This window comes from Falco cherrug, chromosome Z, assembly GCF_023634085.1.
Source record: "Falco cherrug isolate bFalChe1 chromosome Z, bFalChe1.pri, whole genome shotgun sequence".
Lineage (NCBI taxonomy): Eukaryota > Metazoa > Chordata > Aves > Falconiformes > Falconidae > Falco > Falco cherrug.
This window is the reverse complement of record NC_073720.1, coordinates 49494538-49512803: the sequence shown is the minus strand read 5'-3', so window position 1 is coordinate 49512803 and position 18266 is coordinate 49494538. Positions and strand designations below refer to the sequence as shown.

Sequence of the window (18266 nt, the reverse complement as noted above, 5' to 3'; positions counted from 1 at the left end):
AAGGTATTCAGGGAGACATTCACATAGGCTATTGTATCAAGTTCTCTTCTAGGCAAAGCTGGTTAATTGAGGTATCTTCCTGCTTCAGATGGATGTAAGTGTAAACCCCATCTCCACGTTGTCATCTAAAGGACTCTAATTTTGAGACTTACGTTCCTCTGATAGGAATGGTAGAAACTAAAATGAGCTTTCATGATTCTTTGTGCCTCAATTTACATTTCATGTTATATACCTTCCAGCTCTTTTGTTTCCAGATATGCACAGCTCTGAACTCATTGACAGCTATTAACTATTTACATTTATTATGGCTCTATTAAAATAATTAGTGTACCAGTTATAAGCTTCATAATGAAATTATAAAATATTCTCTGCTGGCTAGTTTTCTGTATTTATATGACTTTGCCATTGACAGGAATGGAACAATGGTGGTAAATCTGTGTGTATATACTATATATGCCTATACAGATAAGAAAATTGTTTAGCAGGGGCAAAGTATCCTTGGTATGTTTTACATTTCTGTTTTTAATAATTTGAAAAAGGATAAAGAAGTCGGGTGTTCAAGATAATGAAACCCAATATAAAGTTTAGATTATCATTTTCTTATGGATAAACTGGTGAAACTGCTGAAGTTCAGTGTCTGTGGTTTTGTTTTCAATGGAAAGGACTGAATGTTTGTAGGCTATTTAACTCTTCATCTATTGCAAACTCATGGCCTCTTTATCTTAGAAAACACTTTATTCTTAAGAGACAAATGCATTCTTAAATCTTACACTTACGTAGTGTCTTTAAAGTTTTTTATCAAATTTCAACCTGTTCGTGTAATTAGAAAATTTAGAAAATGTTATGAGGCTGCACTAATGATTTTTTTCTCTGAATTTGATACACTTAGTAACAGCATTAATTTTCTTAAATCTGTTAATGCTTATGACACTTCTGTAGCTGCCTTATCAGAATAGACTTCATTGGCGTTTATGTTCTTTGAAAGAATGTGTAGCTCTTCAGTGGAAGCATTGTACTAACAGATATGTTTCAGCCTTCTAAGGTGATCTGTATGTCACTTACCATATTGATTTATGCTTTGACATCTTTATTTTCATTCACAGGTTTTATACTGATCTTCTCAAAAAGGCAAATATGACTTTTAAGCTGTGATGGACTAAGTAAAATAAGAAATAATTTGAGCAGATAATGCCAAGATAATGATGAAATTCCCTACTAATGTTGCAACATTAGCGATTTCTTGTAACTGGTTAAATCAGTAATTTGATTATTATGTAGAAATACAGGAGGTATACTGAATTATTCACTCTGAAAACAAGGCTTCAGACAATCATAAAGCTTCAGATTCTCATGCAAATGCTAACACTTGCTATTTATAACTGACATTCTGAATGAATGAGGGATGTAGTGCAAGTCTGCAATAAGCTGCCCAGACTTCATAGAAAGTGTTTACAGCTTGATTAGTAATGTGCCTTGGCAGTACCTGCAAACAACTGTGCTTTCCACTCTGCTGGCTCTTACTCTATACTAGTTCATTTAATAGCCTTTCAAGCCAGAAGGCTACCATTTATAGAAGTGGTTTTGTGAACTACATTGTCCATTAGGATGTGGGTTTAGTCTATAGGCTTCATTCATCTGGAACTCTAGCTGTGACACGCTGACTTTAAAACTACTGTTCCAGATCTCATTTGTGACTGACTTCTAAAAATGTTATTTTATAAGGATGGATTTCATTGTGCTGTCTTGCTTCTCTTACAGTATGGCCCTAGATTTTTAATACTACAATTTAAGAAAGTAGAAATATTTTTTTTCTTAGTCTTTTTTTTTTTTTTTTAAGGAGAGTAGTGGAAGAAGACTCTTGGCTTGGAAGTTTTAAGTATAGATAGTCTTATATTTACCTCATTTGTATAAATATTGTTACATACTGAAATGGCTTATACAGAATTGGTCTCTACATACTGCTAGGGTGTTATGTGTGCTATTAATGTGTACTCTATGCTAACATCTTATAGTGTAGAATTGTCTCAGTTTTCTCTCAGTAGAATTTAGTAATATGAATCTTTCTCCACTTTGATTTTAGTTGCATTGCATTCAAGTGATTAGGTCCATGTTTAACTACAGTTAAATTAGTTGGTTCTCTTATCTATATGTCAGATATTGTCCACAGAGTCTTTAACTAGAAGGCAGCCAAGTTGCAGTGACAATTCAGTTACAAGGTTGACATCTACTCTAAAAGTGCATGCTCGACTTGCTGGCTTTAAGGATTTTGCTTGCTTTCTGGTTGAACTTTAGGCAGCTAATGCAGTGTCGTGTGTTACCAGCTGTTTGCTCAGCTGTTTTGCCTGAGGACCAGTTTATTGTGTTACGATTATTTCACCAGGTGAAAGAAAGATAACCAGAACTCTGCTCATTCTGTGATAATAATATTACATATTATTCTGAATATAGTTTATGTGGAGCCCAAGCATTATATTGAAGTGTTTTCCCTGTGTGCCCCTGCCACTATGTTGATAGCCTCCTGCTTTGCCCTGACTAGGTGTCCCATCTTTGGGAGCTGTAGCTTGCTAGCCCTTCATCCAGTAACTCTACACCTTTTATATAGTATGTCAAGCTTATTTTTCTGTCAATTCAAGTTCATTTTTGTCTCCCCTTCATTATTCTGAGGTAAGTAAAGATAAACAAACTAAAAAACTGTTGTCTGACTTCTTAGGCAAAGGGAGGAGACTGGTCTCGGTCTTCCCACAGACTCTTCTTGTGTCGCTGTCAGGGCTATGCAATCATCAAACATTACTTTCACGAAGGCGGTTATAGCCAATTCCTAATACTGTTCCTCTTAGTAATCCACTGTTGTGAAGTGTTTCTTTTTTGACCACCCAGATTTGTAGCCTAACAAAAACAGTGATCAAAGCTTTCTGTCTCTTGACTTGTGACACTGCCCAGACAGGTTTCCCCCACTTCCCTCTTTTCCTCCCCAGCATTCTTCTCTTGATTTACTATTTTTCTTCATTTGTTGTCTGTTTTACCTGCTGTCATCTACCTCTGTTCTTTGTCCATAAATTTTGTGACATTTTTTCTGAAAACTACAGGGGTAAAGATAAAAATTCCTTAATGACACTTTTTAAATCTAGCTTATGTCAGTCTGAGTAAAAGAATAGAAGACTTAGTTCCCTAGTTTGTGAGCAAGGAAGGGCTAAAGTATGACAAACAAGCCTCCAGTGAAAGTTGGCAAGCGAATGTCTTGCCATGTGGCATGAAAGACAAAATACCAGGAAGCTCAAGTGTAGAAGAGGGGATGGTGGTTTGTTGTTTGGTTTTGTTTTAAATAAAATCTGCAAAACATTACCCTAACATTTTCCTAACATAGGAAAGGCATCAAACTTAATTTACTACTACTTTTACCTTATTTTATATGAACATTTGGAGTGTGAACTGGATTGTTTGGAGTTTTCAGCTTTCCTTACTGATTTCATCTGTTTTGAAGCCAATTTCTGATACATGAATTCTGTCATGGCAGTTTGTCGTTACAGTGGATGCTCTCTCAATACAGGGGTGTTCTGGTGGTTTTTGTGTGTGTTTTTGTTTGGTTTTTTTTTTTTTTCAAATACAGGTTTAGCACCAGTAAATAATCTGCAGTTACTTCAACAGCAGATTCTAGAGCAGTGATTCTTCTCTTTGCTCAGAGCCAGCTCTTACGAATGTGTTTCCTTTCTGTTATTGCCTGCAGTACTTGTAATCTGCCCTTCCTTTTACTGAGAACTGCTGAACCTGCTAGCAGATGTCATGGACAATAATTCAATAACAAACTTGTTTGCTAAACCTCACACATGTCATGAGACTTAACTGTCAAGTTCCACATTATTATTGGGTACTTAGTACAAACTAGTTATTTCCTGAACTACCTAGTATTGCTAGTGATCTGAAGACTGATCAGTAGAAAGGATTATCTAACTAATCTTGCACACAAAAATGGTGGAATATATATCTGGTTTAGGGCCTCTCCACCACCCCCTCCTAATAGTAACATTTGACCCCAGCAAAGGGAGCAGCCAACTGAGTAGTTATACTTTTGAATCCATGCTCCTTTTTTATTTCCTTTAACTATGTCATATATATATATACACAAATTATATGTATATTTTTTAAACAGTGTGTAAACCTTAGGATAAGAATAAAGAGTACCTGAGAGTGCAAAAGTCAGTGAAGTTTTCTTCGAACGCTGCAGTGAACAAGGTAGCCTCTAATTCTTGAATTCATTCACAAATGACAGCAGCTGAGCCGTTCTGACATATGTGGTGCTCTGCAAGGCAGAAGAGTTGGAGAAACTCCTGACTGTTGTTGGTAGCTGTTTTCTTCATGCTAACGTGAAGTTACTTTGTTCTGTGTTATATTTGCATTAGGAGCTGTAATATATAGTTACTTATACCATTTTTTCCCTCCTTCTTTGATCTCTAGAATTGGGGATCTCTTCAGTGAATAACTTGCTGCTTAAAGAAAGGACCAGAGTAACGGAAGTTCTGAAATTCAGGTAGGCAATACTCTAAGTTTACTTTTAACTTTAAATGTTGAGGGAAACATAGGTGACAGACCTGTGGATATTCATTGTGGTACCAAAATCGTCAAAGCACAATAGGGATTTTAACCTTAAGTAGATTGGGTCTGGTTTCATGGCTTTTCTCATGAATTCTAAGAAGCGTTTCAAGTGAGCCCCTGGTGAGAAGTCCAGAAGAACTATGCTATGCAAATGTCTTTTGTGCTCCTAATAAAAACAGATTGATTAATATTCATATCTAATTCAGACTGACTTTGACAGGAGGTCCAAGTACTTTGTGACCCTCAATTAATTTAACAAATTATTTTTGACACCATTAAATTGTCTTGTTGCCCCAACAGACTCTGGTATTTGTGGTATGTTCGGTCACATATACTTTTATCTAGAGGTCCTTCCCTAATTTTCTTACCAAAGTATATTCTCAGTAGATTTGCTAATTACTTTGTCAGTTTCGCATTCCTATTCCTTTATGCAAAGTAAGGCTTCTAAATCGATCTCCAATACCTAGTTCTTCAGTAAGATGTCAAAACTCCTTTGGTGTTCTTTGTGTGATACCTTTCATGACTTTAACAAATAAACAATTGTAATTTAGTATCATATGCTATTGTTTATTGTGGTTTGCTGAGTTTTGAAGGACCTATCCAACTTGTCTTTATTACTTTCTATGTCCCATCAAGTTTATGTGCTTTGGTGTGGTGTTAAATAATGTAAATGAATGACCAGTGGCTTTAGTCAGCTGAATTTGCCTCCAGCAAAATTCTGGGATAGATTTATTCCTATTCAGCTTCAGTAAGTAATATGATTGCAGCGCGTTTATGTAGGTTTAATTTCTGTGGATTACATGAGTAATGAGGGAACAACTAAACACTGAAATTATTGCTGGTTTCTTATGAGCTCAGTTCTGTACAGCAGCTTTAAATTTAGAAGCTTGTAAATTCTACTTCAGTGTGTTCTTTTACTGTTCCCTGTTTTACTGTCTAAAAATCCAAATGAACTGTGGAGAAGGATTCTGTTAGGTAACAGTACTTTAGGAAATGTGCATAAAAGTCTCTTACACATTCTGCTCCCTCGGAAAGAGGTGTGGCTTGTGGAACACATTGTGCAATTCTCTGCATTGAGAGCAAAGCCTGCAAAACACTGTTTAATGTCTCGGGTACTACCTAATAAATATCTTTCTATTTTACCTTCTGAGCACCATTCATGAAATATGTAATTCAAGTAGCAGTCAGACTTGATGCTTTATTCTAAAAACACTCAAAGTATGCTGAATATCATTTAAATACTGGTAAATAGCTAAAACTACGTTTTCTGTTTCCTCCTTTCTCTCTCCCTTCCCCCATGTTCCTTTGACAACTCCAAAGTGTTCTCAATACGACTGCCTGACAATACCAGACATGTTTGGGCTTACCTTTCATGTTGCGGACTTCCTTTCTAAGAATGCACCTGCTTTTTTTTCCCAGCTCTAATTTCACTATTACTTGTAAAATCTTTCTGCCAGAGAGCCTGGGGAAGGAAGAGTTTGCACAGGAATTTACCCTGGAGAAGTATGTGACAAAGAGATGGTTTTGTTATTAGCATGTGAAACTGGAAGTCAGTGGCATCCCAAAGTGGGAGCAGGAGCTGCAGCCTCCCCTGCAAGCCCTGCGGTTCCCCCTCTGGCCTGCTTCTTGCTGCTATGCCTCAGGAGCATCCCCAGACTTTCATATACCCACCCTGTGGAAAAGCATTTCATTGCAGAATGAGAATGAGGGGCGGGGATGGGGAATCTCTGCCCTTCAAACTCTCAGGAGCAGGGAGAGACGAGGAAATGCTAACTCAATCAGGTAATTTTAAAATAATAAAAAAAAAACCTGCCAACCCCATATAGCCTGACAACCAAAAAACCCACTATGTGGAGGTGGATGGGAGGGGGTGAAGAGAAGGCAGGCAGTTGGGTAGCAGATGTAGGGGTGATAAGGGCAGTACAAAGATGGTGATGACTGAAGAAGACTGATAGGAAAAGAGGAGGAATATATACTACCAGTGGAGAATAAGGACTGTACTGCAAGCAGCAGGAGGAGGGCATGGGCATGGATGAGATCTGATGCAGGAAGACTGAATGGATGAGGTTCAGGACTTCTCCTGGAGCACTGATGTCAGTCAGTGGGGATCCCCCCTGGAGCAGGGGGAGGCAGGGAGCACAGAGAACTCCACAGTGCAAAAATGTGTGTATTTCATTCTTGTGCCAGAAACAAGTGAAGTGTGATGGGTGTTCCCAGCCTGTTGGCTGCCCTTTCAGTTCTTGCTCCAGGAGTGTCTGCAGGAAGCTTCAGTCACAGGTCAGGAAGTACAGCCTTCCTGACTTGCCTCACTGGCAGCTATGAAACTGGTGAGTGTAAAATCTCCATGACATCTTTCAGTATGTCCTATTCCAGCCAAAACCAACCCTTCTTAATGTCCTGATATTTTTCTTCATTTATCTTAAGCGTTTTGAGGTTCAAACTGACAGTTTGTAAGACAGTGATGCAGGGCAGTGCACCGGGGCCATGCCCTGCTGCCTCTTTAGTTAGAACCCTGCAACTTTTTCCTCTCTTTTCCCTCTGCAGTTGTGTGGCTGGATTTGCATCTTCCTTCATGTTCCTTGTTGCATGACTTTGACTACATGGTGGATGGATATACTTTCAGTCATGTGAAGGAGAAGGCATTAAGGCTTGTGGCTCTTCATCATAGTATATTCCTCATCTGATCTCGTGATACTCTGATACTTATACTTTCCAACTGCTTATGCAAATCCAGGATAATCTGAAAGAAAAGATAAAAGTGTGTTTTCCTTAACTCTTCTATTCTAGTATTGCTACTTGTCACTTAATTCACTAAAGTTCTAGAATACTTGGCTGGGGACAGGGGGAAAGGTGGAAAAATTTCCTTTTCTCCCTTATGGAGGTGGTTTCAAAATGGTAGTGAATGTTTTATAAATGCTTTTACACCAGTAAATAACTTCAGTTTGTCAAGAAAGTTCTTACTCCTTTCCTGTCTAGCACTAAAAACTTCTGCAACACTTTTGTACTACACTCTTACAGCCAGAAGTCCCAGCCTAAAACGTTAGCAGAATGTGTTGTGGTCATGTTCGGACACCACCACAGAAAAGCCTGCCTATCTTCAAAATCTGAAATACGTCTTTTCTATTACCTTGCTTTTGTAGTAAGTGATTTTCAGATTTGGTTTATGGACCATCTTTTCTAAGTAAGATTTTAATTGATTTTAGTTTTATGTGGTGGGTGAAGTCAAAACACTTCCCTACATACTTTCATCAAATCTGTATGACTATAGGTGTCAATTTAATAATCGATTTGTGAAGTTGGAACAATGGCAAAAAGGGAAGTTTTAGTTCACTTATTTAGTTGGAATTTGATGTGCTGTTCATTTCAAGGGCAAAGGACAAAAAATCACGTAAGATGTTGGATTTCAACATTTTGTTTAATGAAGGACTTTTGTTGGTCAGTTTAGCTTTAAATTCTACCCGCAGCTCCTGAGTTCTGATCACTGCATTAATCCTGTAGAATAACTCTGAAGTAACACAGGTGCAAAAGTGTGCTCTTCTGTTACTGCATTTGAGATGGCCAGTTGTACAAATAGTCACACTTCGTTACTGTTGTCTCTTGCACCAGCTGTGTTTCTGACTGTCCTCCACTTCTTTCATTGTTAAAATTGGGTCAAATCACTGGTGTGCAGCTAGATTGTGTGACTGGTTCAGCTTCTTACATAGGTCTGTCTTCAGAAACAGTTTTGCTTTTTTTCCATGATGCATTTTGTTTGCATTTTGAAGTAGAACACAGCTGTTGCAATTGAACAATTAATGCAGAAGTCCACAGCACAACTTTTGCTGTCACTTTTCACAGTAAGGTGGAAGATGAGGAACAAAGTCACTGAAGCTTTGTGCCAATGGAAACTATAAACCAGAGGGAAGGTAGGAATTGAAGACCGTCAATAAGAGAATTGCTGTCATGGAAGCTAACTTTCATTACACCTGTCTATGTGAAGAGAACAGTAAACAAAAAGTGGGCTAAGAGAATGTTAGGAATATTGGTTGATGTCTAAATTAGACACTTAAACTCGTTTGTCCTCCTTTGAGTAAGCTGTCCTGCAGTGTAATGGGGAAGGGAAGGAAGGCACAAGGCCCGCAAAGAGTTGATGCTAGAAGGTACACCTTCATGATGTTCAGTTACTGTAGTTTGAAATATTCAATATATACCCTAAGAGATTTTTCAGTTTTTAAGGTTTTATATTTAGGCTTCTAACTAGCTACAGAATGTTCTTTATAATGATATTTAAAGTATCTCTAACAGATTGGGTAGTTCTGTTCTGTAAGATATTTTTTTTTCTTTCTGGAAGTAGTTACATGCTTTAATCTTTTCCTTAAATTGGCTAATCTTATGTACAGTGAAATATGGCATCCTGAAAAACCTGTACATGCTTCCTGTCCTCTTACATGCACTGTATTTTGCAATCATATTTTTTGGTTTTGTATGTGATTTTATGCAGGAAAAAAACCCCTGCCATTTTGTAATTAAGGCACAAAGCCTAAGAGCCTAATTCTGGCTCCTACCAACATGAATAATCATGTCTCCCCAGAAAATGCCCAAACCCCATGTTATACCTAACACTTGCGTCCTAAGTGCTGTCTTGCAGTGAGGATGCCAAGGACAAATGACCAGGGACTACTTAAATGTTGGGATCCTGTTTTCTGGGAGAGCGCCAGCTGAGTGTTGGTAGTCCTTGTCACAAATTTAGTGCTTACTGTCTGACTTCTGTACATCAGATTCGTATTTACCCTTCAATGTGCAATACCTATCCATTCAGAAAAGCTACCAGACCAATGTGCATGTGTTACACAGTCAAATTTGGTTGCTATAGGTACCAAATAATTAAGGAACCCTATTCTACAGCACAAAGTGACTTCAGGTACTGGAAGTCCAGTAAGTTATGTAGCTCAGAGGCAGAGAAGAGCTCATATGAAGTCTATAATAATTTGATCTGTACAGCAGGCTGGGTGCAAAAGTGAACACAAGTGGAGCAGATCTGTTTCCCTTACCATATCTACATCTTGTTCTTGAATTCCAGGTGAAACTTCTAACCACAGCAACTGTCCCATTTTCTTCAAAAGAAGGAAAAGGATAATATCCTCTCCTATATTAATAATCTAGTATCGAGAAGGAAAGACTAAGTAACAGACTTTTGCTAATGGCCGAGTTTAACTTTCAGATTTGTCTTTGCCACAGAAAATACTTTTCCACTCAGGTGTCTTCTTTTGGACCAACGGTTGCTACAACATGCTGAAGGACACAGAATAGATCATTTTCTAACTTTGTTTTTTAACATTACATACAGCTTACTGGGTATTCCCTTAATAGGAAAAGCACTTCAAGCTATATGTCCCTTGAAGGAGGGATGTGTTCCAGTAAGCATTTATTCAGGACTTTGGCACATAGTTTCAACGTACTATCCTGAAAATCTTACTAACATTCTAACTAACAATACAGGTTTGGACATGTAGGTTTCACAGATGCCTTGCCTCCATTCTGTAGTTTCACAGACACATAGTTTGCTTTGTTTACTCGTGTCCAATATTGCTGCAGTTTGGTTGAGCCATTAGGGATACTGCCCTGTGTCAAAGAGAGACTGTTATAGTTCCTTGGGTATGCTTCATTCAAATCGTAGTAGGCTTCTCAGCAGACGCCATTCTGTGATGCCATTTACTTTTTAAAATATAATGGACAAAGTAACTTCTTGCTGCTCCAGCCTCCTTAAGCATCAGGTAGTAACTGCAGCATTTTTCTAAGAATCAGTTTTCCTCTTTTGAATGAGGAAATTCAGAACACATCTTGTCTTTCAGTCTTTCTCTGTGTTGGAATGTATATCAATCTTTAATCCTTCTAGCCTTTATTGATTCCCAGTTATTTTTCCTACCAGGAATGTTACCTGTTGCTGAGTAGACTGAGGGGAAGGATAAGCAGACCAGTATTTCCATTATTGCTGTTACATGGTAGATCTGTTCCTGGCTGGCTGCCCTGTGCCTGGCCAACCGTTCTTTTGAGGCTGGTTTGTTAGACTTCAAGTATTTTTCAGCAGTTATTCTGCCACTCAAGTTGGGTCAACCAGCCTTAAGTATGAATCGTGTTTGGAGGCTGAACGGCATTTGCACATCGTGAGCATGTTGACTCCTTGGTGCAGGATTCTGAAGAACTGGAAGAGTGGCCTCAAGCTCCCTTAAATCCCATTGACTGGCAGAAGAGGAGTGCTGCCTTTGAATTGACTTAGGCAGGAAAGTAGCGGTGGGGGAGTTGCAGTGGCTTCACTGGGGTTTTTGTTTGCTTTTTAGTTAATATGAGTGAATTAAAAATGAGGATGGTAATGCCAGTCTTGCCCCCCTTTTAAGAGTAGTCTTTTCAATTTAATGCCAGTGTTGTTGTGGAAAATGCTGTTGTGGGGAGGTGGAAATGTGAAATAACTATGACCCATGCATTCTTCTTTAAGAGAAGGTATTTGATATATGTGTCTATGAAAATATGTTAATTTCCTTATGCAGAAGAAGGAGTGGAGGCATGGAGAAGCATTGTAATTAATTAGGGAGGGCTGGGATGCCAGACGAATTGTTCGATTCATAAAACGGAGAGCCAAATCTGTAGTTGAGTAGCACCTGTTTCTCAAAAAAACTGTCAGACTTTGAATGGAAACTGTTGGGTACTTGCCATTTCTCAAAATCAAGCTACCTAACTTTCCAGCTGTGTTTTGGGATGCTTTTAACATAAGGATCCTAACCTGAGATGTCACAAGAGACTGGGGTGCTGCTGTATTAAATGTTTTCTGCCTTTCAATGGACTGTGACTTAAACAAGTAAATGAAAAGCTGTACTGCAACATGTATCTCTGTAGTCCCAGCTTACTTTAAAGTGCAGATCCCCAGACTAGTTTGTACACAGATATTATCATTACTTGATTTGTCTATTGTAGGAAAAACAAACTCGTGGAAGATTGCTGACACTTCTCATTGTTAACAAGAGTTGCTGTGGAAGAAAGACATGATACACTGTGTCAAAATTTCATTATTTACCCTTAGATAAGACAGCCTAGAAAATTATTGTCAACAAGTGCTGTCTCATAAATACAATGTTTCCTTTGTTTCTGTACCCTCTTTCTTCTACTCCCATCTACCTCTTCCATTATCTTCTGCACTATCTTTGCCTCTGGGTATTTACGTGTATTTTAGCAAAGCTTCTTTGTGCAAGTGGGTTATCTGTTGTGATGTAATAGCAAGTATTTTTACTGCTGGCCTTTCCCCCCCACCCCCCCATCAACTTTTTGTTTGTTAAAAACAAACAAATCTCCCTCCCAGTTTTTTTATATAGTTTATAAACTTCAGGCCTGTTTCATGAGTATAGTTTCTTTTCCTCTGCTCTGCCTTGCTTTCTCTCTGTCTTTCTCCTTCCCCCAATATAACACTAACTTTCCCTGTTACCTTTCGGTGTCTTCCTGTTCCTTTCAGCTGCCTGCATCTCAAAGTAACTGCTTGGTCATAACTGAACTGCTGTGGTGATACTGTTAGCTGAACCCAGAATCTGAAGGCTGCTGGATAATGTTACATTATTAAATCCTTCATGGGGTGTCACGGGAGAAAACTGTAACTACTTCTGTTTAAAACACTTGGAAAAAGTTGCTAGCTCTGCAAAAACTGACTCTAGTGCCATTTAAGGACATTTGGTGTATGTTACTAATGTAGTAGTGGAGGTTTTTGGATGTTCTTGGTTAACTTTAATGTATTGCATTGCTATGGCTAGTAACCCCTTGTAAATAGGCATCAAATTCACAGATGTAAAGCTTTTTGGCAGAAAACTCTGACTTTGTTATATGTCCCAAAACAAACTGTGAAAAAAGCATGTGCTCATTCCAGCCTCTAGAGACTGATGTACTTTCGTTTCCATATAGATTTAAGAAAGTCACATAGCATTTACTTACCGGAAGCTTCTACAGTAGAGAAGCACTGCAGCTATTATGAATTTGGTCGTTCAACTTGAACTCGAGTGTGGAAGTGGTTTTTTGTTTGTTTCACTGCCTTTTTTCAGATAGCTGAGAATCCTCTAGAAGGAAGATACATTCACATACACCCAGAAATAACAGCTTGTTTTGCAGAAACTGGTTATATTCTGAGGACATGTTAAGTAAGTTTTAGTAGCAATCAGTTACAAAAAGAAGAAATGCATTTCTTCTCTAATTAAGAGCAGTAACTTCTCAGAAGACCTTCTGAAAGGCTTTTCACTATTTTGTTGTTCTGCTATTAGTATTTGTGCATTTTAGAAAGTACTTCAGTTTTGAGATATTGCAGTAAAGTACGGTATCCATTAAGAAGTGGAATAAAGTATTTTAGACTATTGTTTTCAGAACTTCTGCAAAAATCCCAAACACTTTCTCTTTCTCCATCAAAGTATCAATATGGAATTAATGAGTGAAGGCTGATGACCAGTACGCACTGACTATTGTTACTGGTGTTACCAGCACTGTCTAAATTTTGCAACTGTGTAGTGTATCAGTGTGTTACAAAGCAAGTTAAATCAGCATGTGTTTTGAGATCTTAGTCTCAAGAGTGATAGCTTTGTGCACATCTCACTAAAGCAATTGGAATGCATGAGAGATGCATATATAAAAATGTACACACATACTAGTTAAATTCAAGTGTTCAAAAATGAATGTACTGGTGACATAAAAAGCAGAGTTGCTCTTTTGACAAGTTTCACTGTTATTCTTTACATTGCATGTTCAAGAATTATGGCTTTTTCAGCACCACTATGTGTTACCCTATCACTCTGACTCTTATCCCTCTTTATTCTTGTACTGCTGGCTTGAGTGCACCCTAATGTGAAACACATGTGTTGGTTTGTGGTTTTCATTTGTTGCTTTTTTTTTTTCTTGGGCTCTAGCGAATGTGTATCTTTAACACAGAAATTGAGGTTCTTCCTACCAGTTGTTCTACCATCCCAATTACAGAGCTATACAACAGGAAATGGAGAGAGGTATGAGATCAGGCTAGGTAAAAGACCAGGTCAAATCAAGTATTGAAATACAAATTACAAATTAGCATGGCACATTTACTTCTTGTATTCCTACTTTAAACATTTATGAGATATTCATGTGGAAGAAAGCCCACAACTGTAGGTATCTGGATTAGAAGAACAATTACCTTTCTGTTGCACTAGAAGTATTTGAGTCATGGTCCTTGAATAATACCAACTGTATTCTTCAGGATCATTGTTTAAACTTCTGAGTGTCTATGTCCTGTGTCCCGTCATCATCATCGTTGGTGGCCCTAAGCTGTTTCTCAAAAGGTTACCATGAAATAGACTAGACCATCTGCATGTGTCCTGTATCAACACAGGGGTAAAATATCATATTTCTGTCTAGTGTTAGATAACCTTGCCACTATGCTCTGGTAATCTTACGGACAGCAAATGCTGCGATTCCTATTACCTTCTGTGGAGGCTTGGGTTCCTCAGAGCTGGCACAAATCCCGCATGTCACTTCCACTGTTGCTAGGAGGCAGACCTTCAGGTATAGGACTGCTGATCTGGTAACATTAAGTGAAAAACTAGTCTGACCTTTAGTTAAGGCCTAGAAAAACTGATTTCCTCTCCACCTCTTGTTGTGTAATAGTCTGACTCCCCATGTCAGAATGCTTTTGCACCCATGTACTCTCTGCATATGCTTACTAGTATAAAACTAATGATCACTTCACGTTGCTTTCTATGAAATATGTTTTCTCAGTTTCTGTTGTAAACTGCTTATTTGCACATAGCCTCAAACCCCATGTTTTAGGAGTTGTTATGCAGTGATGCTTAAGGTTCTCATGGAAAGTTAATTTCTTCCTCTATTCATTTTCTGCTGTTCAACAATGATTTTTTTTGCCCTGAGGAAGAAAGTTCAAAGTGAAAACCAATTGGTTTTGCCTGTTTTCTTTCCTCTGACACTAGGAATGCTAAACTACTTCTTTATAGGAAATTGCTGCCCATATGGTGGCATTTACAAGCAAGATGGTACCAAAACCAGTTCAAGAAACAAAAGTTATTATGAATTTTTAAAAAATGTATTTTGCTAAATTTTCTGAATGGAAACACTGCCCATATCCCTCTGGATATGGATCCATTACGGAGAAGGCCAGGACTTCAAAACATAACTCTTTCTAGAAGATTAGAAATACTCGGAGACTGTTCTTACTGGTTTTAAAAAAAGAACAACAAAACAAACCAACCCACAAATCTCATCTCACTAGTTCTTAAGTCAAACTGCAGCATGACCTTCCCATCAAGTTGTGAGTAAAGATGACTAAATCTTTTAAATGGTGTAAATAAAGACCCTTCCCTGGGGGGGAGCAACCTGTGGTGGTGGCTTTGCAGCTTAGCAAGGGCCACCCGGTGCCTTCTGCAGCTCTTCATGTGTAAATGGTCACAATGGGTCAGGGGCAGGTTGCCTGCCTGCTTTCTGGTGGGGGAAAAGGGGGGAATGCTCTATTCTGCTGGTGCTGCGCCTGCTCAGAGGAGCAGATAATGAAACCCTTTGTGCCCCCATCCAAAGACATGTGCTTCAAGAGGAACCGGCAGTGCAGCTGCACCCCTAGCAACAAGGGCCTGGAGAAAAGAATGAGGGCAGCTTCCCAATGGAGGGTGGCCACTTTTGAAGATGAGCAAATGAAACCAGTAGCACAGTATTTAGAAGAACCTGTGTGTGCCTGTTGTTCTTGCTAGGGATTTTTTTCTTCCTGTTTTTTAATTTTAACTCTTAGACTGAGATCTGTCTATGTGTTTTTTAATACATAGGTAAATCAATGACTTAAGACTTGCCTGTGTCTTTGTTACTTTTAACTCTGCCTGTGTCGTTGAACATAACGCTGTAAGTCTGTTCTCATAACAAGTAGTAAAAAAATCTGATTTTTTTTTTTTTTTGGGTGGATGTGATTTTTAGAGTCTTAACTCCATAGTGTATTTCCTGGAGCATTCACAGTGCTGTTTGATATAAAGAGCATGAAGGAATTCAGTTCAAGCTGATTTTTTTAGTATAGATGCAAAAAATCCTTAAAGAAGCAGTGATTTGAGAAATTAATTTATTGTAAGAAATTTATATATATCACAGGACTGTTTGCAAGATTTTCATTGGTGCTTCTAAGTTGTGCTTATTGTGCTACATGTTTTCTAGAGAAATTAATGTTAAATGTTTCATTTGTAAGATAAGGCAATCCAGTCTATTTGCATGGGAAGTCCTGTGAATGAATTGGGATAACGGTACTGATGTGAATACAATAGGCTTCATTAATTACCTAGCTGTGGATGGTGATTCATGAGCCACAGTTCTGGCTGCACGTCTGGGAGAGAGGGGGCGTTTGTTTGAGGAAGAGACTGAATAATGAATACCTTAAACCAAATGATCTGTGGCTGAGTGGCAGACAAAGAGGGCTTTGGGGAAGCGACTGAAAGGATTGCAGCTATATCTAGCCTTTATGCTGAACGTTGCATGAGAGCCATTGCCCCTTCTCTTTGGGGAGGAAAAGGGGAAATCAAATCCACTTATGAAGCGAGTACACCTTGCCAGTGGAGATGCTGTTCTGTATCATGATCATCTAGTTACCATCATGAAGAACGGTGATGTGGAAAGTTTGGTTATTTTAGTTCTGTTTTTCAGTATTTTGACAAATGCAGCAGCCTTTTTTTTTTTTTTTGCAGTACAGGTACAAATGGTTTTTTTTGTTTTTCTCTTCCACTTTCATATCTCCTATACACAGTCTCTAATGTCTGTGCTACAAGTTGATTGTAAGTCAGATCCCAGAGCAAAGAGAGAAGCAGATGTGATGGTTCCTGGATGTTCTGTGATCAGGATGTGCTGACCTGGGGCAACCACAAGTCAGGAGCCCATTCCCTTCCTGTGACTGCTATACAGCCAGTAATGTCCTGTACAGCAGCTGTGTGGAAAGCTAGAACAATATCGACTTAAACTGTTCAAGCAAGATTTACTGGAGGTTGATTGTAGATGGGATGAGTCACTCATTTCTTGGCTTTCTTTTTTTAATTTTGTGTCTTCCTTCACTTGTTCTGTGTTAAGCCTGAGCAGTAAAAGAGGAATAAAGGTGAAAGGTAGAAATTACATGTTTCTTCATTAGGTGTATTTGTTGACTTGCTCTAAAGTGCAAAGGGAAAGGTCTGGCATCTGTTAAATATTTGGAGACACCTTGAGTCTTCACTTGTAGAACACTATTTTTATGAGAGGTAGGGAGAATGAGGGAAATGTTTTGGGGTAGGATACAATTTGAGGCTGTAGTTAAATGCTAAATTTAACAACTGTATCTTGTGCTCTTTGCCAAAGTTGCTAGTGAAAGCAACGTTACACGTTTAAAAAGCTTGACATTCCCTTTAACAGCCTTTCCTTTATTTGCAAAAAAGCAACCATAATGGAAAAACTTGTTAAAGAGCAACTGTAACTTTTATCTAAATGCATACTTCTTACACCTTAATCTTAACTTGTAGATAAAAATTGTTATCCTAGGCAAAGGAATTGGTGTGTGGTTTTGGTTTTTTGTTTCCAAATATACAGGATATATTTGTCAGCAGATTCAAGGAAAATGTCCCCCACCCCACTCGCAGAAAAGAAAACTGATGGTTGTGTGGCATTGGAGAAGATAGGATCTTATTCAAAATAGGGAAGCTTTGTGTGATAAACTGAATTGTCACAAATGTTTCTCAATGTAGTCAAAGTAGCTGCTGCTTGCTTCTCATTTGAGTTGATTTACTTAAGTCAGTTCTACATGCAGACTTGATTGTACCCTCTAGCAAAACTGTAGTGACTCATCTTCAGCCCTTTCACTAGAAAGGGTTATACAAAGTAAATACTATAAAGTTATTACATCATTTACCAAAAAAAAAAACCCCACCAAAAAAAGGCATCAAACCCAAACAGAACTAAGCAAAATGTGAAAAGCAGAAAAGACCTTCCCCCCGCTCCCCCTAATCCCCTTGAACAGAGAGGATTCTACTGAATTTTACATCTTTATATTTTCAGCAATAATGGAGTTTGCCAGCAGTTCCGTAGTGTGCAGACAGAATGCTCACCGCAAAGTTTGTAAAGATCAGCATGAAGATATTACCAATTATACACACTTAGAAGCTATTGCAGTCTCTTTTTCAACAGTGGCTGTGAAACTCCTTAGGTGTTCAAAGTAACTGGGGAAAAGGGGCAAAAATCTTCATAGGACCAAAGAAAAAAGCGTGTCTTCTCTCTAAATGAAGAATTCTGCCATTTTATGTCTTTTGTAAAAGGCACTGTGCTAATGTGGGCTATTTTTGTCTTCCCTAAACTTATCTGTTTAATTTGTTTCTTGGTCAGTTGCCACAGCAGTTCTTGAGAGAAACTGAAGCAGCTGTGCTACTTACTGCTTTGTATGTCTAAATTGCTGTGATCCCAGCATAGGACAAAGTTCCACTGTGTTTAAAACATGAGCATAGGCTAATTGAAAGGGAAGCATGTACCAGTATCCATAGGTTTTTCTTACCATTGCAGTAGCAGAAGAGGTAGTGGATTTGTATGTTAGGAAATTTTAACAGTTAGTTGTGTTTCTCCCTAACAACACTTGGAACCAGGATGGTCCTTCTGAATATATCTTTACCTTGTGGTCTGGGGAACTAAGTATTTGCCAAGAGAAACAACTG

At 38.4% G+C, this 18266-nt stretch overlaps 1 protein-coding gene across 1 annotated transcript in view; it reads left to right on the top strand.

Annotated features, from left to right (window-relative positions):
* Positions 1-18266, top strand: part of CDC42SE2 (CDC42 small effector 2) — an 84417-nt gene that overhangs the window by 11064 nt on the left and 55087 nt on the right. The window contains exon 3 of the mRNA XM_055698758.1: positions 4453-4525. The gene's annotated coding sequence lies outside the window, so the exon portion shown is untranslated. The remainder of the gene's footprint in view (positions 1-4452; positions 4526-18266) is intronic.